This window comes from Cupressus sempervirens, chromosome 11 (genome assembly GCF_028749045.1).
Source record: "Cupressus sempervirens isolate cs-2001-9-10 chromosome 11, ASM2874904v1, whole genome shotgun sequence".
In the NCBI taxonomy this organism is placed as follows: domain Eukaryota; kingdom Viridiplantae; phylum Streptophyta; class Pinopsida; order Cupressales; family Cupressaceae; genus Cupressus; species Cupressus sempervirens.
The window spans coordinates 225,794,619-225,817,349 of record NC_143128.1 but is presented as its reverse complement, the minus strand read 5'-3'; the positions used below and the strand labels follow the sequence as shown (position 1 = coordinate 225,817,349).

The 22,731-nt window shown below is 36.3% G+C and overlaps 1 long non-coding RNA gene across 3 annotated transcripts in view; it reads left to right on the top strand.

Moving 5' to 3' along the window:
• Nucleotides 1-1,097: 1,097 nt before the first annotated feature.
• Nucleotides 1,098-22,731, top strand: part of LOC149528977 (uncharacterized) — a 186,285-nt gene continuing 164,651 nt past the window's right edge. The window contains exons 1-2 of one of the 3 annotated variants that reach the window (XR_016359037.1): nucleotides 1,098-1,599; nucleotides 2,682-2,836. This is a non-coding gene — a long non-coding RNA (uncharacterized LOC149528977). The remainder of the gene's footprint in view (nucleotides 1,600-2,681; nucleotides 2,837-22,731) is intronic. The other 2 variants (XR_016359039.1, XR_016359038.1) reach the window with 2 other exon arrangements.

Below are 22,731 nucleotides of genomic sequence, written 5' to 3'. Positions count from 1 at the left end.
GAAGTTTGGTGTGATGAGGGCTCCAACTCAGACAGACCAACATCCAAAAATCCTCTGGTAACATTAAAATCTCGATGATGGTAGAGAGTTCACCACCTCATTATTTAACCACAAACAAAGACCACCTTTGGTGAAGAAATGATTGCTAATTTATCTATGTCATCCAAACTTATGACCTCCATATCAAAATAAGGGTATCCCCGAAATGACACCAAGAAAGGGTGGTGAGGTTACTAGTCCTCAACATAATTTCCCTCATGATGATTAACAACATATGCCAAAAGAAATGATATCAACTATTGTAATGTTGTCCACGGTCATTCACAAGTCCAAATTTGAAGGTTGGATTTGGCTAAAGTCTTCCCTAATTTCAAAGCTCTCTTGTAAAGGACTTGCCGCTCCCACATTTGAAAGTTTGTTTGCTAGGGAATTAGCCTCTCTTAAAACATGGACTATTTTAAATTGATCCACTTCATCAAGCAAAGTTCTAATCTATTTGATATATTTGTCAATATACCATGTCTCCATGCTCCGTTTTGCAATTTCATTAACAACTATCTGAGAGTCTCCTTCTAGGTGTAGCTTTCGGATGCTAAGCCTCACTCCTAGCAATACTGCTTCAATGATTGCAAGACGCTCATCTTCATTATTTGTTTTGTCTGCTACCCTTTTTGCATAGAATGCTAGAATGCCTCCATCATCTGATCTGGCAAAAACTCCAATATTAGAAGAGCTCGGGTTACCCTTCGAAGCCCCATCAAAGTTGATTTTAGTCCACCCTGGATCACGCATAAACTATGAAGCACTAGGCGTTTTGGGAAGAGAATCAACTATCAAAGGCCCATTAACATTGACAAAAATTATAAACTTTAACTAAACAATGAAAGAATTTTTTTATTCAATTTTATAGAATTTAAAGATTTTGTAAAATTCTCGAAAATAAAGAATGGCTGTTTTAATTAAACCGGCTAGCATTTTACTACTCCAAATTTACAAAGAATATAGGGGAGCCGAATATTCAAATTACAGCCATACGATCACATCAAATCGAGTGCATATATGGAACGATCCGTTTAAAAAAGCATGTCTCGATATTTCCTTGTTACCGTTTAAAAAAGATGGTCTAGTTTTTTTATCTCAACGGTCCTCACATCAGGGCCATGGGATGAGAGCAGATCGAGGACATATATGGGATACAACCGTTTAAAGAAGCATCATGTCACTTTCTATTAATGTGCAGTTTACTCGGAAGTAGGGCAGATTGTTCCCTATTCAATATTTTTGGTTTTGTTTGCCTTACATTGCATTTTGGCATGGCCATGCCTCCTTTACATTTTTATTTAGTTTTTGGTGTTTGGATTTTTTCTTTTCAGTTTTTCCACCGCATTTTGTATATGTTTCTATTTAGTTTTTTGTGTTTGAATTTTTTCTTTTCATTTTTTCCGCTGCATTTTGTATATGTTTTGCTGCGTTTTGAATGGGGCAACAGTGAGGGGAGCTATACATCCTAGCAAGTAGGAATTTGCAGTTGTGTTTTGTATTTGTGGAATTCAACAAGGGTTTCATCAATCTTTGGGGTCTCTGTGGATGGGCGCTCAGGTAAATATTTTTGCAACAGTTGATTGACTTTAGTGCAGCCTATAATTGAAGCCTGGCTACTCTGCATGAGGTTTATATTTGCATTCTAAAGTATTTCTAAGTTCTTGTTTGTCTGAGTGGTGCTCTATGCTTTTTAGCTTAATGATTTCGTTAAATTATTTAGTCAAAAGGAAATTGCAAGTGTTTGAAACATTGTTTGCTTTCAGTTTTCTCTCACTTGGGTTTTGAAGCCACCAAGTGCAGGGTAGAGGATAGAATGCATTATTGTAGGTTTATTGAACATTTTGTGTCATGCACTTCAACTTTGTTGACATTGCTGTAGCTAGTCTTCTGTCTTTCCTGACTGTATTGTATAGTGTGTTCAATACAATTGACAATTTCTAATGTCTGCTATAGAAGCTCAACATTGCCTTCTAAATTTCCTAGCCTTTTTCCAATTTATCCCATGAATGTAAGAGTTGTTCTGTTTTATAGGATATTTCATATTTGTTGAGTCTCTGTATTCAATCAATTTAATTTTTGGCTTGTAGCTTTTTGTGTTTCCAGCTCTTCTTTCATTCATGTTATGGGGTGTTGTATTCTATGACCAGACCTTAGGAATTGCATTTTATTCAATCATTGCAGTTTTCCTTCAAGTTTGCTACTATAGTTTTCTTCTTATGAATATTTATTAGGAGAAAAATGTATTATTAGTTGTAAATTGGCAGTTCATAGGGAATGTTCAATTTGAATAGATAGTGCATTGGCGGCCCAAGCATTTCTGAAATAGATACACTAATTACTTGAAGCAGTGCATGGAAGTGAGTGTGTAGTACCTACTTTGTTGAATGCATCACTGTTTGTAAATGATCAGTTCATAGAGCAGATTAAATTTAAACAAATAATGCATTGGTGGCGAAAACATTTTTGAAATAGAAGCAGTGCATGGAAGTGAGCTGTATCACCTACTTTGTTGATGGGGACTGTCTAGTTTTCCTCCATATAATATATGTATTAAAATCAATTTGATGGTTATCATTTTGATTCATCTTTATTTGTAACAGAGTGAGAGTCGGTTTGATGCATTTTTCTTTTTTGTGCAGGAGTCTATTCAAGGAGTGTTTCTTGGGATGATATTGTTTAGTTTGGGCACCAATTCAAATTTGTGTTGGAGGTTAGGTCTAAGCTAGACGTTTTTGTTGCTATTTCCAAAGTACAGTGCAACATTGATGGACTTCTTATCTGCAATGGGCACAAGGTATTGTTTATTCTCTTACTACAATCATGAAAGATAGTGTCACAATTGCATACATTATTAAGTTTTGAATTTAAAAAATGTTGTATGTTGTCTTTTTGTTGTCATTTCCAAAGTACAGTGCAACATTGATGGACTTCTTATCTCAATGGGCACAATGTATTTTTTCTTCCCTTACTATAATCATGGAAGATAGTGTCACATTTGCATACATTTATAAAGTTTTGAATTTAAAAAATGTTGTATGTTGTCTTTTTTGTTGCTATTAGCAAAGTACAGTGCAACATTGATGGACTTCTTATCTGCAATGGGCACAAAGTATTGTTTCTTCCCTTACTATAATCATGGAAGATAGTGTCACATTTATATAGTTTTGAATTTAAAAAATGCTGTATTTTGTCTTTGTGTACTTTTCTTATGATATGGAGTTTAAAATGCAGTTTGTACATTCTGTGCTTTTATTTTCTGTGGTTACATTTTTGTAGCTCCTCTCAATTATTAGACTTTACATGTCTCCTATATTCATGGATCCTATTTGCCCTTTAATCAATGTTTAAACAAGTGAAATCTTTATTGATCTCAACATGTGACTTAATAAAATTTTTACAATGTGTGGGTTGTTTTGTTACCCATTAAAATCAGGGGGATGTGACTGGCTGTTTATAGCAGATTCTTGAAATCATGTCTTTGGAGATGAAAATATGAGCGTCATGTATTTGAATAAGAAATGTCCCTGGAACAATAGACATAACAATTTAGAACTATCGGAAGCATTTGCTGGTTGCCTGCTAGGAACATTCTCATAAATACCTACACCACATTATTTACCATCATATTGGTGTAGATATTCAGATCAGTTTAACTACTTCACCTGACAGAGTTAGTCTTGTGTAGTTGTAAAAACCCCAACTTGGCTATAACCTCAATAACTCCAATTTCTGGACAAATTTAAGAAATTTGGCATTTTGACAAACACTTTGCAAGCCACTTCAAAATTGTGAGAAATTTCTTGTAATTGTATTCAGAATACCCATATATGAAACTCTAAAACATTTTGAAGACAAAAGGTCATAACTCGTATTGCAACCAACTATAGAAAGCTTCAATGCTGAAGTCTACCTTTATTGAATTCATATCTGGAAATTACAAACACAAATATAAGTATGGGGAACCTGATTATAATTTGGATGCCTTTAATGTGATCAATAAGAAGAGTGCAAGACTCCCAAACCATGGGCTGCAAATGTGAGATACTCTGCAACTTCCTACAATTCAAAATGGATGCCCAGCTGATATGGAAAATAGCATCAGTCTGAAATATGACTGCCCAAACCCAGCATATAAAGAATTTGCATACCAAGGATTAAATCGGGAGCTTAAGAGTGCCTCTGCAGCATTAAACCCTTTATCCAATGTGAACCGGCCCCTTAATTTGGTAGACACAACCTCTGATATCTAAATCACAGAGTTCCCAATCAAGCCGTGGCTGGGAGTGCAAGTGTATAAACATGAAATGAAATCGCAGACCAGCTGGAAGGCACGAATTCCTCAATTTTCCAATTGCTAATGCTGAATTGGATAGCATCCAGCCTTGCTTCTCTCCAATCAGACCTTCAGATGCCTGTAGGAAGTGTTCACAACTTAACCAACCAATACTGCTGAGCAACCACGCTTCCAAAGCCGTTTCAGAATTTGCCATACGTTTTCCACGGCAATAGGAATTCTCCAATATGCAATCGTCAAACTCCCAGGTAAAACAAATCAAACTCTTTGAGGTCACAAAAAATAATTCAAACTCCTTGATTTGCTACCCCCAGTCCTGTCAACAATTCAAATCCAATCTCCAAGACATAGATTAAAATCATAGTAGGAGAGTGTTGCAAATTATTTTCCTCAGCATAATTTGCAGGTCACAATCAGAATTCCCAGTAAACTCTCCAAAACCCTATGCCAAGAACTTCTCAGACGAGACCTTATACTTCAGCAAGGGCTCACAATTTAGAAGTTAGGAAAAAGGCACAAAAAGCAAATATATTTTCAAGCATGCTTTTCCCAATGAAAAAAGCTTTCATTTATAAGCTTTTTGTTGGCAAAAGTTTCCATAAAATTCCACTTCAGAAAACGTGGAAGTTTCCCAAAAGAACTCAACACTAGAAACTTTCCAACTTACTTTTTAAAAATATCTCTTTAAGTCATTATTTATAATAATATAAACATTATTATAATAATGCAACTCAAAGAATAAATAAATAAGATCTCATGTAATTATTAATCTGATCAACCGTGGGTGACGACCAACTGCCAAGCCATCCATTGTGCTACTAAAAATAGCAACTGCCCATAAAAGACTTACTAAAAATAGTAAGTAATCAATTGAGACCCCCAAAACTCCTTGTCAGCTCACGAGGGTCGCTATGATGAGCTAACTCAATCAACTGCACAGACTAGCCAAAAACGGGGACATTATAGTAGTTTAGTTTCATCCACATAAAGAGACAGTAGAAATAAGCGAAAATGGGATATGTAAAAGAATTTGTATGAGTGTATGATTTGAGAACTCAAAACTTTACTACTTGTTTATTTAATTGCTTGATTCTAATGCGGATGTGAGAATTGGGTGTGTGGATACATGATCTTTTTTTGATTTTGGATGCAATATATACGTTGCTTGACCATTGATCAAGACATCTGATAGTTTACCAATAGTTCACGATTCCGTTGCAAATCAGAAAATTATTACTATTTACCTAAGTTGCCGGTTTGGGTTTGGTTCCAAGCTTGAAGTTTGAGAACCGGTTCGCAAGTTCGTCAAAATTTTGGAAAGGGGTTTGGGTTCATTTATATACATTTTATGAAGCATGAGTTAAAATTAGAATGTAACATAGTAGCATAAACACATTTAAACAACAAAAACTTTAAAACACCATAAATAGTAACATATCATAGTGACTATACCATCAGATAGTAACATAGTTCAATCAACTTTAACATCAAAGATTCAAAACATTTAAAATATCAAGTACAAGTATCATTGTTTCACGTTCATTGTTTAACTAATGGAATGAAAAGTTCGTCAAAATTTTGGAAAGAGGTTTGGGTTCGTTTATATACATTTTTATGAAGCATGAGTTAAAATTAAAATGTAACATAGTAGCATAAACACATTTAAATAACAAAAACTTTAAAACACCATAAATAGTAACATATCATAGTGACCATACCATCATATAGTAACATAGTTCAATCAACTTCAACATCAAAGATTCAAAACATTTAAAATATCAAGTACAAGTATCATTGTTTCACATTCATTGTTTAACTAATGGAATAAAAATCTTAGAATCTATTAATATTCTTAGTTCTAAGTTCTTCATATTCATCTTCTTCTTCTCCACCTTCAATATTACTTGCACTAAGGCCAATGGGATCAGCAGCAGAATCAACAATGGTATTGACATCAATGTCATCAAAATCATCAATTGTAAGCCGAACAGTGGAGCATCCAAGTCTGCAATCTCTGAACCTACATCCCACTTCTTTGTCTCCCCTTTTTTGTATTCTTGACACTTGTGCAAAAGAAGGCGCAAGTTGTTCTGCACAAATACTAGGTTCTCTGCTTTTTTTGATTGCAACCTATTGCGCTTCACCGAGTGGATGAAAGAATAGGTGCTCCATTTTCTTTTTGATGTAGAAGAACTAACAACCTATAAAGACAACATAGGGTAAGCAATTAAAAAAGAATTAATTTAATCCTATAAAAAATTTAAAATCACTCTATGAGCTAATTTTTATAAAAATAAAACTTACTTATGATATAACTTTGATTGCAAGGGGCTGTAATGTTTGGAATTTTTGGCCATAGAGGTACCACCAACCATGAGCATCCTTCTTGAACCGATGACGAAGAGCATCATTACTTAGACCTCTAGCATTGACAAACTCTATGAACTCATCCATGATTACATCTTTCATATCATAATCAGGAAATATTCTTCTAAATGCTGCCTGGTACCTGTTAGACACTTCCATATCTCTATATGGTGACAACCTTCTTGGTAGATCACAATATTCTGAGCTATAGTATTTGGGGGTCAAGGCATAGGCAAGCAAATGTAATGAAGTGGTTATTTTGTTCCATCTTTCATTAATATTTTTTGCACTTGTTTGAAAAAGGTCTCTTGTGGATCTTGCTTGATCTACTCAATCATTGAGTCGATGCCATCATAGATCTCTCCAAGGCAAGGCCTATCCATGTCATCATAGATCTCTACAAGGCAAGGCCTATCCATGTCAGTGTACCTAAGCATGCTCATAATGGTCTTCGTGATCTTAAGGAGATATTCCACACGTTCCCACCATGACTCAGCCAATAGCCTATCCTTTATTTTGTTTGCCCTTTCAATGGTCTTTTGCTTCCATACACCCCAATTGTGGCTGATTAACATACCTTGAAGTGTATCCTTCACTTGCACAAGTCGTCTTAAGACAATTATATGTGATGCAAAACGAGTCTCAGCAACCTGTGACATAAATTAGAGCAAAAAGCAACTATTAGATACATATTTTAGAAAAGTATACACATTGGCAATTGACAGCCCAATTGTGGCTGATTACCATACCTTGAAGTGCATCTTATTAAAGCCATCTTAAGACAATTATATGTGATGCAAAATAGGTCTCAGCAACCTGTGACATAAATTAGAGCAAAATAGGTCTCAGCAACCTGTGACATAAATTAGAGCAAAAAATAACTATTACATAAAAAATAATCATAAGAGGGGTAAACGCTTTGACTTGAAACTATGAACCAATGAGGCCACAAACGGGGGACCTCATCCCCATTAGATTTGAACCTTGATGGCAAGGATAACAACTCAACAATTTAATCATCACAACATGCCACTATCAGCTATTACATACATATTTTAGAAAAGTATGCACATTGGCAATTAAGTAAATTATGAAAAATCAAAAATTGTCAAATATTAAAAATTAAATTACTAACTTGAGTTCAAGTTCATTTACCTTCAATAGCTCCAATTTTGAGTAGTTCCTAAAAAGAGATTGAGTCATGTGGTGGTTTGTGACAAACATTTGTATGTCCTCAACCTCTTCATACACTGTTTTGATCCACTCAATTTGGTTCCCAATCTTTTGTAGCATAAGATTGAGTGAATGGACTACACAAGGTATTCAATAGATATGTTGATATCGTGATTCAACCAGCAAACCTGCTGCTCTACAGTTCTTTGCGTTGTCCGTTATGACTTGGACAACGTTTCTTGCACACACTTGTTCAATGGCCCCAATTAGGATATCAGCAATAAATGGCCCATCTTTTACTTTGCCCTCACAATCCATTGCTTCCAAAAACATTGCCCCTTTAGGGGACACCACAAGGACATTGATCAAGGGATAGTTTATGGAATCCTTCTAGCCATCTGAAACAATTGTCACCACTGTCTCAACCCATGAATCTCTTATGGGCTTCAATTGATTTTCAATCCGTTGGACCTCGTCATCCAACAAGGTGCTAGCAATAAATGGCCCATCTTTTACTTTGCTCTCACAATCCATTGCTTTAAAAAACATTGCCCCTTTAGGGGACACCACAAGGACATTGATCAAGGGATAGTTTATGGAATCCTTCTAGCCATTTGAAACAATTGTCACCACTGTCTCAACCCATGAATCTCTTATGGGCTTCAATTGATTTTCAATCCGTTGGACCTCGTCATCCAACAAGGTGCTAGCAATAAATGGCCCATCTTTTTACTTTGCTCTCACAATCCATTGCTTTCAAAAACATTGCCCCTTTAGGGGACACCACAAGGACATTGATCAAGGGATGGTTTATGGAATCCTTCTAGCCATCTGAAACAATTGTCACCACTGTCTCAACCCATGAATCTCTTATGGGCTTCAATTGATTTTCAATCCGTTGGACCTCGTCATCCAACAATAGCCATCTGAAACAATTGTCACCACTGTCTCAACCCATGAATCTCTTATGGGCTTCAATTGATTTTCAATCTGTTGGACCTCGTCATCAAACAAGGTGGTGCACACTTTCTCATACCCGAGGTCACAATACCCTTTTGGAGCTTCATTGGCACCCCTCAAAATGTCCTTCCAAAATGGAGAGCGGACAACACTAAAGGACAACCCATTTGCATACAAGCATCTTCCCACCTTGATGTCAATTTCTCGACCCTTATTTTGAAAAGCAGTTTCTAGTGCCCCCTTTCTTTTGTGTACAATGGGGACAGATATAGTGTCAGTGTCCGTTGTGGTACTAAAGAAGGAGTGGTCTTGTACTATAACATCTGAGGGGGGCTGCATTACCTTTGCTCTTTTACTTTTATTGCTACTGAGCTTTGTTGCCCTGCGTCCTCTCTCTTCTGCTGCCTCATGCTCTTCAATATATTTTAACATAGTTTGATTTGGTATAGGGGCACCTTTTTTGCTAGGGCATTTCTCGACTCCTCTTCCAGTGTAACCACATAAATGACCTACCACACAATAATAAGAACTATTTCTTTCTACACCACATCTGCGACATCTCCAACAGAATGCACCACCTCCTGGAAGGGGTTTTATAATGTCTACATACTTCCATAAAGGAGAATCAGAGTTGGGTTCCATTCTTTGTTCGGTGTTGCCTATTGATGAAGAGGTAGATGACATTTCTTTCCCTATGGCAAAAAATTAGATACATGTTCATAATTTATATGCAAGAAAATGACAAATTTTGGAATAATGGAAAAGATTCAAGAACATATGAAGATTGAAAGAGAAATGGAAAATTGAAAAAACAAAAACAAAAACAATAGCAAATGGAATAAGATCTTACCTTTTCTAGCCATTGCAAGCTTGCAAATGTGTATGAATGATGCACAAACACTTGAGGAACACCAACAAATCAATCTTCAAACTCCTTGCACAACTGGATGCTTGCTCAAAAACTTATGTGCTCTCCCTTTAGACAAAATAACCTATTTAGAAACATAAAATAACAATGAGAGGGAACAAAACCAATTAATAACACCTTTTTAGGTTTTATGGATGCCAAAAAATTATAAAAAATTGCTAACTAAACACTTTCGAGCCATCCATCTCTACGGGTTCGAACTTGGTTCAATTTTTTTAAGGTGGTTCGCCCAGATTTGAAACCAGTTCGAACCAGATCAAACTAGGTGTCAAAAAAAAGGACCCTAGTCGAACCAAGTTTGAACCGGATCTGAACTTCGAACCGGTTTGAACTTAACTTGGTTTGGAGGGGGGGGGGGAAGGTACCTGTGCAACCTAGCTGTTTATGAACATCCACAACACATCCTGATGCTTTGGATGCACTTCCTGTGTGCATCCTACTGCACTTCCACACCAGAATGCATCTAGGTTTACTTGAAGACCATTTTATCTTCACAAGGATTGATTTTTCTTTATCCAACAAATTTAAATTCCGAGTTGAGCTATGTGCACCTAGAAACAATTAGGTTAGGTTAAGTTGTGCTAAAACCCATCTATGTTTTGTTTTGTAGGGCTGTGTTACTCATCAACTAAAAATGAAATAATAGGTAGGTGAATGGTTGTTTGCATAATGCTGAAGTTAACTTGTGGAAGAGGTGAATGCAAAATTCAATGTTTGGGAAGTCAGTACACGAGATATCTTAGGTCTTTCAAGACGTTTTATTTACATTCATGATACATTTTGATCCTTCATTATTTATTTAAATTCATGATACAAGATATCTTGATCTTTCATTACTCTAGATAAAGAGTTAGTCATGAAAGTATCTATGGCTTAAATCGACGATGAACTATTTTAAAGCATTTGCTAACATTGAACATTGAACATTTGCTAATTTAGGTTTTCAGACCAGCTCAATCTACTAAACCTTGAGAGACTTGGCCTTGTAAATATAGGGGAGGATCTTAATACTGAAGTCGATGATGTGAAATGATTGATAAATTGATTTTCAGACATCCAAGGAATTAGAATTTCATAGTTTCAATTTTTAACTAATTTTACCAAGAACAATTTATGTGTTTAACTATGTAAAATGAATATCCATTCCTTCTAGAGTATTAGTAAATCTCCCTTAACCTTGGTTGGACACCCAAAATATTTCCTTCTTTTAGCTATCTCACGGATGTATAAGCTAGAAGCATAGAAGCAGATGTAATGATTGAGGAATAAATGTTAGGTCTGTTTCAAGGCATGACATAAATAATTTTTTGCTGTTATTTCAAGAGTGGACATAGTTATCTACAGTTGTGAAGACACTTGGTTGGTTAATTGGGTTTAAAAGCCTTGTGAATAGGGGACATTACTGTTGCCATCTTGAGAAGGGGTTATGATTGTTGCGATAACCAAAATTTTTGCTATTGTTATTGACAATTGACGTGGGTGGTTATACTAGGAAAAGTTGGAATTTACACATCGGAAGATTTATTTCTGAAGGGGGGGGTGAATCAGAAGTAACTAACTTTAACCTCTAAAACTTTTAACTGAGGTCATTTACATGCATCTACCATATCTATTTAACATAAAAATAAAGACATGCATGAAAATAGATAACACAAGATTTGATCACCCAGAAACCCTCTAAAATGAGAAGGTAAAACACCCACAAATTGTCACTGCAACAATATGTAACTATTTAAGGTTACAAAGTTTGATCACTTCCAATGGTCTGCCCTGTGAAAGGCCTGCCCTGTTAAAGGCTTTACACTCTGTTAAAAGTGATGTCTAAAGGATTTGCAAACACTCACTTGGAATGCTACCCTGTTAAAGGATTTAGCACCTTGATGAAAGGCTTACAACATGGCTGTTAAACCAACCTATCTCCATAGATTTTTCATTCCTAATACAATGGCTAGAGAGTATTAGAATGTATTGACCTGATGACTTGCAATCTTTAATTGCTGATTCCAGATCCTTGTTCAGCTCAATCTGATCTGATCCTTTCTGATCTGATATGTCTCTGCTCGAAGTGCTAATGCTCTGTTCTAACCAATTGAATTCTTCTATGCTGCTCTTCTTTCTCCAAGTCCTTATACCCTTCTGAACTTTGCTAGCATTCACCCATACAACTCTCACACACACGAATTATGGGGTATCGACCTCCTTTTAAAGGCTTCAAAGTCTTAGGGTTAGTTATGAATCTACGATCAATATTCTTCCAGCTTTTCCCACTCAATTCTTTCACTTTTCCTATTGGTTGCATGCTGATTACATAGGGAATGTAAAAGATTCGATCTTATCTTTTAGATCCTTCGAGATTTATCATGAGTCGGCTCAAAAATGGTTTACATCTGAGTTTATGAAGGCACAAACACATATGTTGATTTTGTGTTACTCGACACTTACTGATTGCTAATGCTTGACACAAATAGGAATTCTTTCTTGCTCGGCTCCTATAGTAACTTTGTCTCGCTTGACATCTATACCCTTCTCGGCACCTATAGTGACTCGGCACTTGAACTTTGCTCGACACCTGAAATTTACTCAACACTTCTTAAATCTTTGGCTCGGCAAATACTATAGATCGACATCAACTTAGAAATTGGTTAAGTGTGTTGACACTCAATTGTCAAAACCAATCTGAGACCAACAATCTCCCCCTTTGACATGAGTGTCAAAAACACTTAACTAAACATTATGAATCTGATCTCTATGAGTATAATACACATCATGTTTGGCATATATACAAAACTTCAAAAACTTGTTTAGAATTTTGTAGAAGACTATGTACCTCAAAAACTTGTAACTCACCCTGAGCTGATGTGCCATTTCTGTATCCAAAATTCTCTATGCTGAATTTGTCTCATGCAATTGCTTTTGATACTCTTTACCTTGTCTGCTCTGTTTGTACTCTATTGTTGCTCCCCTTTTTTATACATCTTCCTTGTAGTTTTGTATCCTTTTGGCTATATCTCCTTATTTCTCCTCAAAACTCAAAATTTTATTATCTCCCCCTTTGGGTATATCGCCCCCATATCTACATAGATTATCTCCTATCTTTATTATATTTCCCCCATTCTTTATTTCTCCCCCCTTTTGACACTTATGTTAAAGGGTCCTATGAATGAATGAAATACTTAGCCAAAAAAAATTTATTTACCTCCATGATGATCTTTAGAGAAGCATCCCAATTGTCTAGTGCTATTTCCAGTGCTTTGAGCCAGATGGCTATCTCTGCTGCAAGGTGTACTAGGCCTTCTAGTGTAGAAAGATTTGGATCTTTCTTCAAAACATTCTCTGCATAGGCCATCTCTTTGTGCAATACTTTCATGTATGGGGTGATGGCCATCTCTTTGTGCAATACTTCCTTAATATTAGCCTCATCTGCTATTAATACAGCTAACTCCTTTTGAGTGTGAAGTGTTGTGGCAAAATGCTTCTCACTTTGAGCTGGGTCCTTGGGTAGTTGTGTGCTAGATATCTTGAGGTTCCTCTCCAAGCTCAATATCCTCTGGCTTGTTTCTTGTGTGAAGCATGAGTAATCACACAACTTGGAGTACAATGAGAATATATTCTCAAGTATTGCTTTCACTTTCTCTATCTTCTTAGCCAGTTCCACTTGTGATAGTGTTATTTCACTAGATATCTTCTCATTCACCTTCATTTGAAACTTCTTCTCAGACCATTCTAATAATTTAACATTAGTATCTAGGTCTTCATTTTGTACTTGGTCCACGATGTTGGACAATTGCTCCATGATGAGCTTTGTTTCATCAGGTACTGGTAGGCTGAATGCATCAAGAAAGATGTCTTTGATTTCTATTAATGCTTGCCTCTGCCTATACTCAATCCTGAGTATTTCTTGCTTCTTCTTCCTCTCTAGTGCCTCTTGCACTTCATTGATCTGTGCTAAGTTCATTGTCATGTAATCATAACTTGGTATGACTATTTCTTCATCAAGTGCAGGGTCTCCATAATGAAGTACCCTTGCTACGTTGGTGGAGCTCGAGCCTGGTGCTGATATTTGCAGTGGTACTGCATCAGTGCTCAGCTGCTTAGTAGGAGTCCCTACAGTAGGAAAATTAACTAACGTTTGTTTTGCCTCTTGCTCTTTCTCCTTAGGGGTTTTCTCCTCTTCCTTGTCTTCTTCTCTTCTACCTTGATCAATTATGGTGATTAGAGGTGGTGCACCTTGGCTTTGTGCTGTAGGAGCAGAGGTATCCTCTTGTCTTGTCTTCTCCTTAGCTTGCTCCTCGGTAGTTATTGTGACTGTAGTGTCAACCTTAGCAAATGCATCTTGTGCTGCTTGCTCTTGTGGTTGATCACTTGTAGCTGTAGGAGGTTGTGAAGGTGGTTCTTGTGTGTTCACCTTTTCCTTGGTAATTTCAGCTACAACCTTTTGAAGTTCCTCTACACTAACCAAAACAGGATTTGTACACAACAGTGATTGTAAAGTTGTTTGGTGAACGATCTTTTTGAGATCCTCTGCAATTAATGGATTGATGTTTTGACTTGAGGTATCAGGAACATCCTTCACAATGACTTTCTCTATAGATGTAGGTGTAGCATGTGGAGGACTGGGGGTTGGCAATTGTGTGTCTTGGACACTCTGTTCTTGTTGCTGCTTCTCAGCTGTTGCCTCATCACTTTTCTGTGCTTCTTTCTCCACTGTTACATTCTCCTTTTTTTTCTCTGTTTCTTCTTCCTTTTCATTTTCCTCTTCTTCCTCATCATTTCTTCCCTCAAAGGGATCTTCTTGTCCTTCTTTCGCTGTAGTTAGCCCATAAATCAATTTCCACATTTGTGTGGACTTTTTCACTTCTTCTATTTTATTTTGCAAAATACTAAAAGCTCTGTATTTGGGTGCAAACTTGCTCCCATGTTTCTTGCTAGCCTTAATTATTTGACCTTTTGTAAGGTCGGGCATTACATGAGCCAATGTTGACTCCCTTATGTCCTCCTCCATGTTTAGGCAATAATGCCATTTATTTTCAACAATTGAACTTTAGCTCCTTAGGCATAAAATTATCCAGTTCAAGTGGAGTAGTCAGATTCTTCCACTATGTTCTGATCTTCAATTGTTGGTTTATTAAAATCAATGGTTTTTAATCCAGTTAAATCTGCATTATTCCTAATGTTATCACAAACATTTTCAAGGTCAGATTTAGTGGTGTGACTTACCACTCTGAATTGTTCATTGTGAGATTTTGTTCTCTCTTCATCTGATTCTAGGGGTACCGCATATTTTCTTCTCTTTTTCTCTGTTGGCCCTCCTTGCTCTATGGCTTTTTGCTTCTCCTATTCCTTTGCCACCTTAGTTGATGCTCTTGTATGTGCCCTGGTTGTAGGTTTGGCTGGGCTTCTTTCTGCTTTTTGGCTGTACAACAGGCTGTTTTTGTGCCTTCTTGTTCTTGGATTCAGCTTTAGGTATTTCTTGCTCGACACCTTCTTCTTCAGCATCGTCACCCATGCCATGGGTTAATGCAAGTGGCCCCTACCCTTGTTCATCTTCATCATCATCTGCCTCTTCATCTTCTTCTGCCTCCTCTGCCTCTGCTGTGCCTTCTCCAAATTCGGCCTTTAGCTTTTTCATCAATTTATCCTTTTTCTTTAATGTGGAGGCTGTTTTCAACTCCATATCTACCTTTGATCTTTGTTACTTAATTTTAACACATGTTAAAATTCAGTGCTGAAAATTTAAAAATTTTATTTGTTGAAAGTACTTTTCATTTGATATTTGCAAATGAATATAAATGGCCTTGTATCATTCATTTCTCGAATATACAATTGATATCTTACCAAAGATGAAATGAAATAAAATGTTGGAAATGAAATATCTCGCACAAGCCGTGAGTCTAACTACTGCTTTTATACATATTGAGAATAAAAGAAAAGTATAACATATGAGAGAATAGTCAGGGGTAACCAGTCATTGCCTTTTCAGCCTTTGACTGGTTAAGTGTTCTTTGTTACCGCTCTTGGTCTAGCCCTCAATCTGGTAGCTCCTGGTTTCCATTCTCTTGCACAAGAAAGAGTGGAGTTAGATCTTTAAAGATTTAAGCAATGACTGATTATCTACAACTACGTACCCGCACATGTCATATTTCTCTTATTCTGAATACATACAAAAACAGTAAGTGTATTTTAAGTGCTCAAATGAAAAAATAGAAAGCATAATGTTAAAGTGACATATTATTTCTGATATGAAACCTTTCCTTATAATCAAGAGCAAGCATATTGATTTCATAAGGAAAAGCTGTAGAGTATGAGCGTCACGAGCTCGTGCTCGAACCTCATAGAATACTCTTTAAAATATCACAAAAGGGATAATTCAGCACTCAGGGAGTTGTTTGAGAATATGATGAAAAAAATTGCATAACTTGCTACAGAAAGGATCAAGTATGGAGACAGCACAGAACATTACTACAGTGAAAGAGCTATTTTCAAGTAGAAACAAAAGCATGCTGAAGATTGAGAATAGAATTAATGAGATAATGCACAGAAATACATACTTGACAAGTTTTAAGATTGTAATTTTCTAGAACTTCATGGGATAGAACTCATTTTAGGATTTGAAAGATATCAACTCATGGAATTTCTTGTCCTACTAATCACTTGTGCTGTTTGGGTAAATTCATTCCAAATAGATACAGTTGCATATCATTTATCAGTCTTAAAAGCATTCTATCTTGATGGCATTAGAGTATTTTCTTCTTAACAAACAGGTAGGAGACCTTAGTGATCCTGTGCTGCAACTATTTTCAGAACAGTTCGAGAATAAGGGCAGAAAAATGAGCCTCTGGAATATGGACTATGACCCAGCTCTCTTGGGACAATAAATATTCAGGGCTCCAAGTACTTGCATCCATGTTCCTCATATGCAAGTTGGAAAGAATCTGCAATGTCCCTATGGAAATGCTGATGACAATCAGCATTAACAATAATATTGCAACCAGTATATGAATAGGAATTCAAAAAAAATGTTTTTGGTTTGGTCTCAACTCCAATCAAACTACCAGGAATGAGGCTTTACAAGTTGTTATAGGTAAAGACAAACATGGTCAAGATGGTGCATAGAATCATAGGAAAAATGGAGTATGACTTTCGAGAAAACAAAATCCTTATGTGAATATAAAACAACACTTCATTCAGCAAAGAGCAATTTACAAGAAACTCTTAACTTGCAAATTCATGAACAGCAACAAATATGAGAGCAGATGCCACAGGAAATTTCCACTGAAAATGCAAGGAAATTGCTGTTGCAGCAAGACCTTCCAGTATGGTCATCATATATTTTAAAATTAAGAGTAAATATAACAGCACATGATAGAGGAAACAATGAAAAATTGAACTTCCAGCTTAGATATCAAATATAACCCTCCAGTAGTATCATTTACAGCTGCAAATGAAAGAAAATGCTCACGTCAAAACCAGTAATGAGCAGCTAGAACAGCCATAACCTCCAAATAGCAGAGTAAAGAGTTACTGAAGAAACCCAAATCAGGTTTTTGAAAGAATGGAGTATTGCATATCAGATCTACTAATCACAACAAGTAGAAATCAAGAGGAAATCAACATATATTACCTCCAACAGCACAAGTCAAGTGCAAATGTAAAGAGCTTCATACTTTGGTTACAGTGAGCAAAATTGGAGAACTCACAGGCAAAGAAATCTTCAGATTTTCTAATACCCAACAAATGTCAAGCCGCAACTCTCAGATTTGGTATTTTATCAAAATATAAACAGCAAGAAATATACCCAACGTGTTTGAAAAAAATAGTCAAGCATTACTTTCAGACGGCGGCTTTCACAGGAAAAAACAAGTTGTTTCTTTATTCAAAAACGTGCCCTGCAAGTATAACAAAGCATTACCTCTTATCCACAGGAGCATCTCATAAGAATGGCATCAATAAAGAGTGGAAGGCGTCAAAACCTGCGAGTTGGATCCAGTTATGGCAGCCAAAGAAGTAGATTTTCTCATCTTTTCTAGCATTTCCTTAGGGTTTTAAAACCCCCTTCTCAATTGCCATGTATTCTCTCTAAAGTTTCGAATGCAAATGAGAGAAATATATTGTCTTGTTTTAGATTAAGATCTTCACATTTAACCATTTTGTATTTCCTTTGAGATCTGATAGTAGATATGTATCAGTTTCATGTCTTTGATGAAATTTGTTTCTTTTATTAAAATTAGCTCATTCGTTTTTTATTTCCATTAAATAGTATAGTGATATATTACTTTAGCTAAGTAATAAATTATTATATTATTTGATTTTTATAAATGAGTGTAATTTTATTTTATTTTTTGCAAATATTGTAAAATTAATTGATATCATTATAAATCAATTAATTGTTATTAAATTGAGCAAATTTGGTTCAAAGATATAAATCCATTTTTGGATTTGAGAGGGAAGGGAAATTTGAATTAGTCTTATGATTAACAAGTCAATATGACATGTTTTTTAAAATACCAAGTCTTAGAAGTTATTATTTTCAAAGACTTAGTACTATCATTTAAGGTCATGAAGAAAATATTTGAGGCTTTTTGAGTCATTTTAGGACTGTGGGTCGAATTTTGAACTTGTCTTGGTAGTTTGAGGCCATTTATTGACATTTTGAGGACAGTTAAGAGTGAGTCATAGGTTTTGTTTTGACTTAGTAGGGTTATGAGGCAGTGAGTCATTTTTGTTGATAAGATTTGACTCCTTTTTTGTAGCTTTGTTTCTTGATTTCGACCCTAAGGGGTTTGTATTTAGCATTCTGAAATTGTCAAACTAAAGGATGGAGAGATGCAATTCTGAAAGGAGAGAAGACTATTGTAACATTCCATTGTCTTTTTTGAGTTGTATCTTTGAAGTTGATGTTCTTTGACCTTTGAAGGCATAATACAGTTAGCTTGATCTACTTTGGGACTCATTTTCCGTGTGCAAGGTTGGTGATTGATGTTTATTTTCTGGGTTTTCTCAAGAACCTTTAAATTTATGTCTCATTTTTGCACCTATCTGTGTTAGTAAAATTGTTATGAATAGGTCATAAGTTGTGCAGTTTAATGAAATAATATTGATTATGGTTTATATCTTTTGATATTATTCATTAAAGCCTTCTTCTGAAAGACTTTATATGTAGAGATTTTCATCAAAGTTGTATCTCATAGTTGATTGTATGTCCCATCATTGTGTTATTAAAATATCAAATCCTTCATCTTGTTTTGGTGCATCACCTTTTAGGTTTAAATAATCGTCTTTTTTTTGTACTTCCTACCATTTTTCCTCATAAGTTCATAGTATAGGTGGAGCATCACATAGCATCAAACAGGAACCGGCCTAGAATCCAGAGGTTGAGTCACCTACATCGTTTACCCACAAATTTGTGATTGTTCGCATGTTCACCAAAATTTCTAAGTATTTAGGTGCTTAGTTTTAGGGTGCAAATTCTGGTGTATAACAGTTTTTGGCATGCCTGGTGGGATAGTATAACATACCATTTTTATGCTGGTTTTACTGTGCAAACTTGCACTCATAAATTTTTTTTAGCACAGTTGGCAACTCTATTGGTGAATAATTAGAAGAATCAGTGCTGCTTCATTTTTATGAAACGACACACAAGAAGGTCAGAGAACTTTCAGTACAGAGAGTTGTCTCCCCATAGAAGAGGAAAAAGGACATCTAAAAAAGTCCAAGAAACTCTTGTTTACACAAGGAGAGCACGGTGAACACCTCTTGCCGCAAGAGTTAGTGTTGTCACAAATAGTTCAGCTGCTCAAGTCCAAATACCAAGAAGCAGAACTTTACCGGCTCAAATGGCTAGAGTTTTTGCTACTTTTAGTCAGGGCAGTCCTTTAAACTTGATTCAACATGATGATATACTAGTGGCAACACTCAAAAGCCTGCCTTTTTTCTCAGGAGAAGACCAAGTTACCCCTCGCTGAGCACATTCAAGATGTTGCAAACTTGTGTGCCTTATACATCATATTACCAAAGACAATGTTGCCGTGAGGCTATTAGCTACATCTTTCAAAGGAAAGGCTTTGGAATGGTATAGAAGATTAGCTACAAGATCAATAGCAGAGTGGGATCAACTTGGTGGAGCACTATGCGACTTTTTCAAAGATAATTCTGATCATCTATCGCTGGTTCAATGGCTAGCCACCATTCAGAGAGCACCATGTGAGCAAGTCTCTAATTTTAATTTCAGATTTCAAAAACCTTGGGAAAGAATTCCTGTGATAGTGAGTCCTACTGCTGAACATGCATTCTTATATTATTTAAGAGCTTTTAATAGTAGTATTGCTGCTATGATTCAAACATTGGGTGGCAATGCATTACCTGCAGCTTACCAGCTAGCTATTAGAGCAGAGAATAATTTGATACAAGCTGGTCAGATAGCTCCAAGGCCACCAATGCCTATTTTCCCTACGACGCCAGTTATACAGCTTACAATACCACTACAAGAGGTCCCATTAGCGATGATACCACCATCACTAGCACTACCAGCTCCAAATTCACAACAAACAGTAGCTGCAAGTGGTGTGTCATCTCAACCGAATGATTTACATGAAATCAAAGGTATTTTACAAACATTCGGTAATGAGTTTATAAATATTAAGAAGCAACAATTCCAAAGCTCAAGGCCTTACCAGCCAAATAATAATTTCCAATAGCAGAACCAAGGCAGATATCAAGGTTACAAGCAGAATTATCAAGGAGGATACCAAGGAAATAGGCAGAATGTAATCAAGGCCATTTCAACCATATAATCCCGCCGCAAGGATTTAGTACCTGCTCAAAACAATCTTGCTGTTGATTATGCGTGGTGTTTTCCATGCAATCAGCCACATAACCAAAATACATGTGCAAATGGTGTTATCAACCAAGCATTGATGGTACAAAGTATGCCAATGGCCCAGCAAGATGCACCTCATGATGATGCTGTTCCACACTAGAATCAACCTCCAAATGAGACTGGACTTTTAAACTGGCAAGGGGAGTTTTGTGGTGTGAATATGGATGATCCTACAATTTTTGTTTACACCAGAAATAAAGAAATAAAAAGAGAGCTTTTGAGCTCAACAATGCAGCTGGTAAAGTAGCTGATGCATCACAAACACCAGTTAAAGCAAACAATAAAGGTGAAGCAGTTGCACAAATATCCACTCCACAAATACACGTGTTACAAAAGAATCCACCTGCTGCATCAAAAGGACAGCCTCATTTACAAGCTAACCGTGATATGGAACAACTTCACCAAAAGGCAAAACTTGTTGTACCATTCAATATTGTGGATAGTATGAAGAAGCTAAATGTGAATATGTCAGGTATGGGACATGTTGGCAATTCCAGGGTAGAAGGACATGTTGCAAGTTGCTTTGGAAGGGCTAAAAGGTGAAAGTGGATTTGCAAGAACAGTAAGAGGCAGTGTACTTACAAATTATCCGCAAGATAGCAACAATGTATCAAGCAATGAGGTAGTGAAAGATCCTAAACCCCCTCCTTTCTATTTAACGATGATTGTGGGTAATAAACTAGTTCACAATTGCATGGTAGATAGTGGTGCCAACAGTTCTGTTATGCCCAAAGAAATAGCTGATAAGTTAGGACTCAAGTAGGTGTTGTCCAGTTAGATGGAACAGTAGTAAATGCCCTAAGGATCATTTAGGGGTTAGATCTTACACTTCATGCTTTTTCTAATTTTGCTGTTCCCCAAGATATTTGTGTAATTGACTGACCCCCATACTTTTCCATGTGTCTTTCAAGAGATTTTGCAGCCAAAATAGGTGGTTATCTGTCTGTCGATTGGTCGCATATGTTGTTTAAGACTCGATATGGGACAAAAGTTACGATTAAGTCGGAGAGGTTGGCCAAAGATCATATAGAACCGTATTTTCCTAGCACTATAAATGTAATTTCAGATGCAACAGCAGTGAATCATGAGCGTGTGTGGGTGATCCAGCTGCTGTTATTCACAACAGTTATGAAAATGGCAGTATTCTTGATGTCTTGTTACGAGAATGGGTAGAAGAAAATATTGTTGATAGTCCTTCCGATAAGGTTGTGGGAACAAGCATGGGGAAATATTTCATTCATGAGTTGGATGCAGTGATTCCTAATCTAGAAAAGGGGAATGAAGAGTTGTCCAATCAGCAAAATGAGTTGTGGGAAATGTATTTTGATGGCTCTCGTAGTAAAAATGGTTTTGGAGGAGGGGCTATGCTTATATCGCCTTCTGGAGAAGGGTATTACTCAGCTTTCCGTTTTGCTTTTTCTTGTACGAACAATAGAGCTGAGTATGAAGGGTTGATAGCTGGTCTTGAATGGGCAAGGAAATGTGGTATTAGCCTTGTGAAAGTTTATGGGGATAGTGAGTTAGTGGTAAATCAGGTTAGAGGCCTAAGTATTGCAAAAAACCATGCTTTAAAATGCTATAGGAACAGGGTATGGGATTTAATTGAAGATTTCAATGCCTTTAATGTTATTTCAATTCCTACAAATCAAAATAAATACGCAGATCGACTAGCTGCTATTGGGGCTCAATTTGATCCAGTAGAAGATATTAAAAGAGAGAAGGTACAGGCACATGTGAAGCTGGTTATCCGACCATCTATGCTTGATAATGATGTCAATTGGCAGGTTTTTGATAGTGATGAATAGATTCTAACTTTCTTGTTGGAAGAAGAGCATTTTTCTGTTACAAATTAGAACAAAATAAAACAACAATATGACAATCAGATTATTCAGCTGAAAAATAATAAAGTTCCAAAAGGACTAATTGCATTAGAATCCAATTTCAATAGTGATGATCAGCTGAAGAAGGGAAAAGTTGGGATGCAGGTGAAGGATGATCATTTCGAAGAGTTGGAAATAGTGGAAGGCAAATTTTTGAAAATTGGAAAAGTTTGTTCAGCTGAAGAAAAACAACAATTTAAAGAATTGTGTC